We start from the raw sequence: 8982 nt of genomic DNA on the forward strand, positions 1-8982 counted from the left end.
TAATTAATAAACAGCTGTGCAGCACTCTCTACTACTACTTCTCCCCGTATTTGTTTCTTCTGTTGCTGAATTTGATCACGCGAAGGAAGGATAATGCAAATCGACCGCTGAAAATCGCATCGATAGTTCCAGCGTTGTGTTGCGCTTGAGTCTTGCACACTTCTCTCATGATTTCCATTTTATCCCTTCTATCCTGCTCCGAACCGACTCAAACACATGTTCGGAGCTTTTGAGAGGCGTGTCAATTGGAACTTGTTGGGACATGTGAAATGGGCGAAGCGTTAAATTATAGGGATTTTTTCGACTACTTCTACTTCTACTCTTACCTACAATATTCCATTTCCACTCTGCTATTGAATCGTTTCCTTTGAAATAATATTGATTGCTAACCACTATAGTAGGTGCAAGTGATAGTACCACCATCGCCGATTTGAAAACCAGAACATAAGAGATACCCAACCCAAAACACGTGTTGGCATTAAGGGTAGTCTGTGTCTAGGTAGGAAACGATATACGCGACAAGACCGAACAACAGCATACGAATAATTGATAAACTGGACAACATACATACACCCCTTGATTTGAAACCCATGGACGGAATTTGGTACAGTTCTAGGTACCAGTTCATCCGACTCTGCCATTTTCTACATGTTGCTGTATGGAGCATTTCTACCGCAACACTAAAGGACAAACGATGCGGTATTGCTAGAGCAAATGAAAAGAAACATTCACTGTGGAACATTGGGACAACACAACCTATGCAGACACGTATGAACTCCCTAAACTCCTAAAATATTGCCCGGTCCGTTTGTCTTATATTCCTAACGATTATGTACTTAAAAAGCTGGAAACAAAAAACAAACAAAAAAGCAAAACACTATTTATTAAAATGTAATTTTTAGTCGTTTGAATCGATAGTGGCAGAAATCAAAACAAAAAAAAAACTAAGAAAAACACACTCAAACCAGCTTGTTTCTTTCTTGAACCTACGTTTATCTATTATTAGGGGTTATCATGAAATCGTCGTTTCGTTTTAGCGGTCGCTAAAGGCGCTCATTCGTCGCTAAGGGTCCCTACTACCAATTTTGAATGAACTTAGGCCTATCCCCGTGGATCGGAGCGAGACGCAGCGACTGACTTGTGCTCCGTCGCATTCGCGCTGCAGTGCCGAAATTTTTCAACCCGCTCTTGAGTGAAACTTTGCATGAAGAATGAAATAAAGCGACGGATGGAAAGCATAAACCGTTACAGTTTGAACGGAAAGTTTATTTATTACCTTTGGATGGCACCGGCGCTGCCAACAACGGTAGAACATTTTCCAATGTAAACAACATTGACGCTTTCAAATCTATTATCGATGCACAATAAAGAGAAGAAATAAAACAAAAAAAGCCCCTTAATGGTTATTCCTAGCCAAGTGCATCACTCAGAAAAAAGATAGTCCCACTAAATACCTATGCCATAATATTTATATCATCTCAATCGCCTCAGAAATGATTGTGTTTTAGATGATCAAAGATGTATGAATTCAAAAGCATTCGAAGCATTCTCGTGCGGTCTCTTCAAAGCAACACTCGATAGAATAAAGAATCCTTCGACAGAATTTCTATATGTGGGTATGTTTTCATTTACGTTATTACAAAATCGTGTAAGTGTTACATACCTATAATGACAACGAGAAAATAGACAAATATAATTCAATTTATTGATGATATTTATCAGTTAGCTCGGAACGATCTGTTTGCGCATGCACATGCACATGCATATCAGCAATTCCTGCGTTAGGAAAACAAATTACAAGTTTGCCAGTTGCTGGCTCAAGTTATGTTCTAAGAAGGGTGGATGCGATATTTTTTCTCTCCCGTATTCAATTTTTACTCTTCTCCCGCAGTTGCTACCATTGCTACCGCTGTACGTTTTACACCTGTGAATGCATATCAAAGGTAAACGAATGCATATCAAACTAACATATGTTCGGCTATTCACAAAGTGTGTCCATTATATTCAAAACATCAAAAATATATCTCAGCAATACATTGATCTTTTGAATCAATGATCTCGAATGGCAATTATTGCGAGGTGTTTGACGTTAGAGATTAATGTTCGCCATTTGATATTTGAAATATAGAATTCTTTTTTGAGTTTTATCTTCGGGCGTGAAAGATGTCCAACAGTGGGGCGTTTTATTTTTTAAATAATCGACATAGACTGTCCTTATACCGATTAAATCTTGATTAGTAACGAACGTTTGCATTTCGGGAATAACGTTGACATTTAAAAAATGAGACAAATTTTAACGACTTTTCATGAAAAAACGGAACACGTTAGAAACTTTCTGTTAAAAGCAAATTAAAGAGTAGCATTTCGTTTAAATTTAAAACAAGTTTGACAACAACCATCTACGTTTGATTGTGTGTTAAACATCCAGCTTATTAGCGGACCACGTGACCAACGATTGTTTAAAACCAGATGGCGACAAGTGGTTAAAAAGCCTAGTATTTTATATTACTTTTGAAGCTTGTTACAGTAGTTTTAAAGCCAAAATTTTATGTTTTTTTAATATAATAAATTTTAAAAGTGAAAATCAGCGAGAAGGATTTGCCCAAAGTCGCTGTTCTTCCTGTCAAGACTTCCGGCGTATGGAGAAGTGTATAGTGTGCAGTGTCTTCCGGAATAAATCCACTTTATCAGAAAACACGATAAAGACCATTCAGTGGTTTGGACATACATAGCCACAGTAAATCATGCGTAAAGAGGATCGGAGGAGTTGAATGGGTCAAATATAATTGAAATATCCCTATCAACTACAACCAATCGAAAAAAAAAAACATTTACAACAACTGAAAACATTCCTACATGGTTGGTTTGGTTGGCTACGCCAAAGTTTCGGCCAAGGCCAACTGGCCGTCGGAAGTTATTTTGAAAGTACTAAAATCTTAATCTTACAATAAAATTTACTTTATTCAATATGCTGGGTTGACTTTTTTCTTATCGTCGACGAAATTTGTCTATTTTTTAATGCAAACGTTAAGGCCGTGTTTCTCAGTTCAAAGGTTAATTACAAAGTAACGGTAATCTTTGTCCGGTAGTGGTTAATTTTCTATCCAGCTGAGCAGTTGCTACACGAGTTTATGTATTTATATTAGGGTTACCAGCATTAAAAAAACGAATGCATTTTGACTAAGGAGTGCCATTAACCTGCTCTCTTTTAAACTGTCAATACATGATTTCACCTTATGCTGAGAAACGAATATGTTTCCGGCGGAAGAAGATGTTGGAGCGCATTTTGCACACAAAACTCGCTTTTGATAAGAGCTAGATTTTTATCCGTTACTTCCGAATGCTGTCTCCAATCGGTGTATAGATCTGTGTGTAGATCTTTACTAGTTTCCAAAAGACGTAATCTCATGAAACAATCAAATGCTAAGCAATGAAAAATGCGATGCGACATCGAAATCTGAAAAAAAATCATTGCAACTTGCAGTTGGATGTAGCGGATGTGGGTAAGCTGTGCAATTAGTTTTTACCAGATTTTGGCATGGCCTATCTTTGTAAAAGTAATTTCTTATCTGTAACATATTGCAAGCTAGGTATGAACCAAAGTTCGTGGAGGAAAAAGTACATCTTTGATCATTCGTATTGTTCTTTGCTCCGTTCTTTCGTTTTGCATGTTCTTAACGTATAAAGCACATGTTACACAAAAAACATGCAACTTAGTCGCTTGGTCACTGTTAATGACGAAGGCAGTACACTGCGCCTAGCGCCAGTTTGTATTTAAATTTAAATCAAACATTTTGCGGTCATATTTTAGTACATTTTATTACATGTTAAAAATGTGACGAACAACTGTAATGATAACACAAAGAAATTCCATGCGCATATGTATATTTAATGCTGCGCGAAAATATAACAAAGATAATCATACGGTGCGATCGGTTGTCGCCACACCAGTGTGGCAAAACAAGAATCAGCTGGTTCTTGTTAGCGGTTCTATTTACAAGGTCAACGCGCGTGCGTTATACACATGTGTGTATCAAGCGACGCGTGCGTGCAAACACCAAAGCGATTAAAGAAAACCCTAGTTAAACCCGAGGGTGTACAAGAATCTCGGTGGACTACTGGAACAATTCGAGATTAACACCTCACACGCTTCGGACTGGCAGAATCAAATGGTAAGTAAAAACTTTAATAACAAAGACAAATATATACATCATTCACTCTCAGGCAACATATCCCAGCCAGCCAAAATGAACGCAATTCACCCGCATACACCCATAAAACGAAGTATCTATAAGAATTGCTATAGCAGTTGCACTAGCCTTTGCTATACACATCCGGTGTTCATGAAAATTCATCGGGAATTCATTCCAGCAAAACATGAACCTCGCTTCCCCCTTGGTGGCCCTAACTCTTCTCTCGCACTAACGCCGCCGCATGGTCTTCGTGCTAGCTATCTGCATGCTCCTCGCTGTGTCTGCGCTCCTGGTAGTTCCTTTTCGTTTGGGTCTTCAGATGTTCGTGGCTGGAGTCGAACACTAACCGGTGGCCATCGGTGAATACTGAAAGTATAATACACGATACACGCGTGGCCAAAGCCCGCGCCTGGATTGCATGGATTGTAATCGACTTTTTATCTACAGGAGTGCCCACGCCCAAAACGTTTAAAAGTCTTTACTATCACCGGAGTTGTTGGACAAGAGTTGGTGCGTGATGGATGCGCTAGTGCCCCATCAGTTTCAAATAATGGTTAAAACAATTATGGTCGGTTTTGAAATTCTTAATTTATTGTAACATATTTTTGACGGGGCCAGAGTATACTAGGGCTAGCTTGACTTAACGTTATAACGGCAAGACAAACATGTTCGCCATGTCAATCAACTTAATTTTGTTCATAACGCATTGCCTAACATTTCTACTTGATGTCGTTAAAAACATACAGCGAGTTATACCAAATATGCTAGCAATTATCAAATATCGAATTTCAGTGCAACAAATGCCAGCCAGCTACAGCGGGGACTCTTGCAAAGCATGAACCGGATTTAGCCACTCCGCACCATGAACACTTGTCTGGACAAAATTATAAAACTCAATTTCTTATTCGCGTTTGACAAAAAATGTTTGTTTGTTATACAGAAAGAAATATACAAATATGCCTTTTCAGTTGGGCACAAATGTGTCACTACAAAATGTTCAACTTTGATTCAAATGTGGAACATTTTACATCAATTGTTATTCGCGGCATATTGCATTCTGTCCGTCATGATGCCCAAAGTACGGGTCGGCGCATGCGTGGGACGGCGTGGGTTCATGAACGTCTGTCGGCGCATGCGCCGAATTAACCACTCCGCACCATGAACACTTGTCTGGACAAAATTATAAAACTCAATTTCTTATTCGCGTTTGACAAAAAATGTTTGTTTGTTATACAGAAAGAAATATACAAATATGCCTTTTCAGTTGGGCACAAATGTGTCACTACAAAATGTTCAACATTGATTCAAATGTGGAACATTTTACATCAATTGTTATTCGCGGCATATTGCATTCTGTCCGTCATGGTGCCCAAAGTTCGGGTCGGCGCATGCGTGGGCCGGTGTGGATTCATGAACGTCGGTCGGCGCATGAACGATTGGATTTACGCAGTGAACGTCCGGTCTTACAGATACTTCTTTTTATGGGTGTGTGCGTTGTTCACTGCAGTGAACGCGCGAGCGGTCTTATCGATTATTCTGTTTAAAGATGTGTGCGGGTTGTGCGCTCCCGCGTCTGCCAGAAAATGTTCACCGCAACGAATTCACCGCTGTGAGCCCGTGTACAGATACCCAATACATCCAAAGATCGAGCGATTTTGATGAATTTGAGGGTAAATCATGAATTTTTCTATTCATTTGGCTGGCTGGGTATCAACTCCCAAAGCCGAAGGAACGGCGGAACACCTGCTACCAGGCGAGCAGAACACATCAGGAGGTTACAAGAGGACCGCAGAGGGGAGCGAGGCAGCAGAACGAGAAAGGCAGAACAGAACAGAAGAAAGAGAAACAAACGGAACAAGAGTTGTGAAATGTTTTTTGAATTTTTTCACATTGTTTTGCAAAGGTTCAAAACAAAGCTTAAATTTGTTGAATTATTTCATTAATTATTTCATACGCTTCAATTATTTCATGAACTCCGGTGCTGCATCAGAAATGAACGGAGCTGCTTTAATAGGAAAAGTAGCCGAACACTTCACAGAAAAGCAGCGGTCATTTTCCATAGCGAAATGTTGGTGGGGGGTGCTCATTTGTTCATTATAATGAACTTTTAGCGACTGAAATGAACAAATGAGCACCTTTAGCGACCGCTAAAACGAAACGACGATTTCATGATAACCCCTATTAAGTGTTTTTTTCTATTATGCTTAGTTTACACGATGCGCAAAACTCTGAAAATCCAGGCGAAAATATCATTTTTTCTGTCACTTTTTTTCGCTTCGTGTAGACGTTCCTATTCGTGAGCCGATGCAGATGTAAGCGCATTCAATGATGTTTTGATTGTTTTATTGTAAAAAAACAGCACAGAAGTATTGTGTACACTGCAGTCTTATCAACAACCACTGAACATTATCAAAAACAACTATTTTCCATCCACCGGCACTCTATACCAGGTGCGCAAATCTATTTTTCACTCGCCGACCGAAAAACAGATTTTCGCTTACTTTGACAGTTGACTGGTCAACTGACAGCATTTTACCGCTAACTCACAGCATTTTACCGTTTGCAAAGGTTGCTTTGCGCTTCGTGTAGACCAAGCATTATGCTTAGTTTACACGATGCGCAAAACTCTGAAAATCCAGGCGAAAATATCATTTTTTCTGTCACTTTTTTTCGCTTCGTGTAGACGTTCCTATTCGTGAGCCGATGCAGATGTAAGCGCATTCAATGTTGATTTGATTGTTTAATTGTAAAAAAAACAGCACAGAGGTATTGTATACACCGAAATCTTATCAACAACCACTGTACATTATTAAAAACAACTATTTTCCATCCACCGGCACTCTAAACCAGGTGCGCAAATCTATTTTTCACTCGCCGACCGAAAAACAGATTTTCGCTTACTTTGACAGTTGACTGGCCAACTGACAGCATTTTACCGCTAACTCACAGCATTTTACCGTTTGCAAAGGTTGCTTTGCGCTTCGTGTAGACCAAGCATTATGCTTAGTCTACACGAAGCGCAAAGCAACCTTTGCAAACGGTAAAATGCTGTGAGTTAGCGGTAAAATGCTGTCAGATGGGCAGTCAACTGTCAGAATGTGCGCAAATGTGTTTTTCGGTCGGCGAGTGAAAAATAGCTTTGCAAAAATTTGCGCACCAGGTATAGAGTGCCGGTGGATGGAAAATAGTTGTTTGTGATGATGTACAATGGTTGTTGATAAGATTTCGGTGTGTACAATACCTCTGTGCTGTTTTTTTTACAGTTAAACAATCAAATCAACATTGAATGCGCTTACATCTGCATCGGCTCACGAATAGGAACGTCTACACGAAGCGAAAAAAAGTGGCAGCAAAATTGACATTTGCGCGTGTATTTTCAGAGTTTTGCGCCTCGTGTAAACTAAGCATTAGAACCTTCTTTGTTTACATCCATCAGAACTACTGTTTACTAATTGATATAGTAAAGAAAACAGTGGACTTGAAAGAAATTAGGTAATTGGATTGCATGATGACACGCTCTTTTTACTACCTAGTTTCTAAGACTACAGTCTGTTCCCGAGTTACGCGGATAATGGGGACCAGGGAAATCCGCGTATCTCGAATTTCCGCGTATCTCGAATATTGCTTGACACATAGTTTATACTAGGAGTTAAGAGATCGAGCTCTTGTGTACACGTATCATAGAATATTCAAAATGTTTCTTTGTTCATTAATATGAATGCAATGCAAGCGTATTAAAACAACATAAATTGCAACAAACGAAATAAAAAGCGTAAATTATGCAAATGTGTAATTTACATATTTATTCGTGTGGTTGTACATCTCAGGAATTTAAATCGATGTAATAAACCCAATCTACTGTCAAATTTTGAAAACCGCGTATCTCCGAATCCGCGTAACTCGAGAACCGCGTAACTCGAGAACAGACTGTATTGGAAATTATTTTCCACCAGCCGTTGTACAATTTTCACATTGCATCATTCAAAAGTGTTATATGTACAGTCTGTTCTCGAGTTACGCGGTTCTCGACTTACGCGGATTCGGAGATACGCGGTTTTCAAAATTTGACAGTAGATTTGGTTTATTACATCGATTTAAATTCCTGAGATGTACAACCACACGAAAAAATGTGTAAATTACACATTTGCATAACTTACGCTTTTAATTTCGTTTGTTGCAATTTATGTAGTTTGAATACGCTTGCATTGCATTCATCTTAATGGACAAAGAAAAATTTTGAATATTCGATGATACATGTACACAATAGCTCGATCTCTTAACTCCTCATATAAACTATGTGTCAAGCAATATTCGAGATACGCGGAAATTCGAGATACGCGGATTTCTGTGGAACGCAAAAACCGCGTAACTCGGGAACAGACTGTATACCACAATTAGTATGCATAATTCCGACACGAGGAACTGCACACTAGGTACAGTTGATATCCGGATAATGGGGACCAGAGAAACGGACTTCTGAAAAGAAGGGTAAAACAATTCTCTTTATACTTGCGGGACAAATGTAGATCAGGAGGATCAACACCAGCGACGTACAATTAACTCTCTCAATTTTCACTCTCGGGCCGGTTTGCGCTACTTGACGCCTTATACCGAAAACGTACCCACGCACGAAATTGAAAACATCACGATTAAATGAAACTATCACGATTAAATGCACACGATTTAATAAAGTCACAAGTGTACCACCCATGTCTCAAAGTTATTTTAATACACTAAACATCTTTCCTCGGGCCGGGTTGTATCTAATGCACGTATGAACATTATTCCT

The sequence above is a fragment of the Anopheles ziemanni genome, chromosome 3, assembly GCF_943734765.1.
Source record: "Anopheles ziemanni chromosome 3, idAnoZiCoDA_A2_x.2, whole genome shotgun sequence".
NCBI classification, from domain to species: domain Eukaryota; kingdom Metazoa; phylum Arthropoda; class Insecta; order Diptera; family Culicidae; genus Anopheles; species Anopheles ziemanni.